Raw genomic sequence first — 2341 nt, forward strand, 5'->3', positions numbered from 1 at the left:
AACATAACTACTGCAAGATAGCCGTATATGCAACAAAAGTAAAACAATAAATTCAAAATCGGTATTGCGCTTTCGAAATATTTATTATAATAACTGGTTGATTTTTCAATATTTTCTAAAATACATTTTTAGTTTTTGAACGGAGAAGCAATGAATGTATTGATTTTACAATGAGGTGTGTTTTTTTTATGTCTGAAGAAATTTACTATAGTAAAAAATATACTTTAATTTTCACTTTAACGGTGATTTGCGGAAGACCTAGTTTATATTTATAAATGCTGTCTGGGTAAGGGGATCAAAAACGATTTATTCTCAGTACGTTTCAAAATAATCAGAAATCACAACAACAACAAAAAAGTTTGGTGACCATGAATGGATTAACAATTTATTACAGTGAATCATTGACACTGACTACTTACAGACAAGAGTAGTTACATACTTAATGGATTTTTTTTTTATTGTCAACGCGTATATTATAAATAACGAACGATGAAGTGAACTATTGACCTAACCTATATTAGTTTCTTGCTATTTAAATGCATTTAAAATTCATAAAATAGGAACTAAACAAACGCGACCTTACTGAAATCGTGCAATTGAAATTACGCTTGTATCGTGTCTGCAAACGCATTTATAGATGAAAATTAATCTAATCTGTTTGATAATCTAATATTAAATCATTAAACATATTTAATATTAAATTCGTCAAATTGTGTAATCAAGACTTTCGTGTTTTTCGTCTAAGATATCTTTATTTTTTCGAGCATACGATTTTTCCAATGTTTTTATGGAGATACGCTATTTAACATTTACGAGATGCGACCGTTTAATTTGTATTATTTTCGTAATTACGATATTTTGTATAGTTTGACGCAAATTCCTCGAAGGAGTAATCATTAAAATAATTTATTGGTAATGGATATCAGCCCATTTATATATTTTTTGGAGTTACGTCCTTTGCCAAATAGGTTGACGATATGAATTGTCATTCGACTGAGAAAATCGTTACAACAAAATTTCAATTATTTTTTGTTGGAAAGTTTTAACGTCCTGTATAATGTATATGATAATATTTGTCATATTTTCCCAAAAAAATTGATCGAATTATGTATATTTTTGCGGATTTACGTAATCGGATCATCCCTTATATAATATAATATTATACCCCAACCCAATAAATATATTATATTTTTATGATGTTTGTTTGACATCATCAGCAAACGCAAAACGATAGTACCAAACCATGTACACACATTATTTTGGACGGTCACGAGCAATTCGTGAGTTCGAAAAGATACGAACAGCTGATAATATACTCGCCCCGCAACCATTCACGTCGATTACAGTTATTGCAAAAACAGCATTTTGAATATTGATAAGAATACTGCACGTTGGTGTAATAACGCGGCCCTATCGCGGTGATCACATTTCTGTGTGACCGTTATTACAATGCTTTAACACACACGATAAATATAGCATTATCTGAGGGAAACCGTTTATTTTTCCTTTATTCTTTTTCCGTCGCGTTTTAGTTTTGTTCGCCCAATTAACTACAATTTTAATCTTAGTGGGTTCGTGTTTGTGCTACTTAGCATCCCATCTGTCCACTATTATGGTTCAAACAAATTTTGAATGTATACAATTCGAAAATTGGTTGGCGCGCGCACACACACACTATTGAAAAATGTTGCAAACCATTCTTATTTTACAATATTATACTTATATTTTCATGTATTTTTATTTTTTTATACTTAAAGATTTAAGTTAATATAACATTTTAAAAAAATAGTTGGTTACAGTTTACAGTTCATCGATGGTCTACCTGATAAAATAAAAAACTTTAAGTAAATATAAACCAAACAAATTTCGTATTATGATAAATGAAGAAATGTCCTATTTTATATTTTTAAAACCAGAATCAAGCAGGTACGAAATCATCGCGTGCAGATTGTGAACAAAATTGATTTTCTATCCCAAGCGTTATAAGGTAAAGAATACGGAATAGAAAATATACATATGACTTGATCATAAATCTTTTATAAAAAAAATATGGAAGTACCAGAGTTAAGAACATATTATGGAAATATTTCGATTATGTTCTCATAAAATAAAATATTAAATATTAAAGCCGTCGCTTAGCGTCTTATTCCTCGTTTTACCAATAGTTTTTAATGATAATATCGTTAGGTGATATGCTAAACGATATACGATGCCGGCGGAATCTCTTTACCAACCCACTCCTCCCACACACACACACACACACACACTAACAACTACCGCCAAATATGTGACACGTGATATGCACCGTCTTGTAATCACCACTCGTCTGTTGTATTCGCAG

The 2341-nt window shown here is 30.5% G+C and overlaps 1 protein-coding gene across 3 annotated transcripts in view; it reads left to right on the forward strand.

Moving 5' to 3' along the window:
• Positions 1-2341, forward strand: part of LOC132929856 (protein O-mannosyl-transferase TMTC2-like) — a 285751-nt gene that overhangs the window by 280762 nt on the left and 2648 nt on the right. The window lies entirely within an intron of this gene.

The sequence above is a fragment of the Rhopalosiphum padi genome, chromosome 4, assembly GCF_020882245.1.
Source record: "Rhopalosiphum padi isolate XX-2018 chromosome 4, ASM2088224v1, whole genome shotgun sequence".
Taxonomy (NCBI): domain Eukaryota; kingdom Metazoa; phylum Arthropoda; class Insecta; order Hemiptera; family Aphididae; genus Rhopalosiphum; species Rhopalosiphum padi.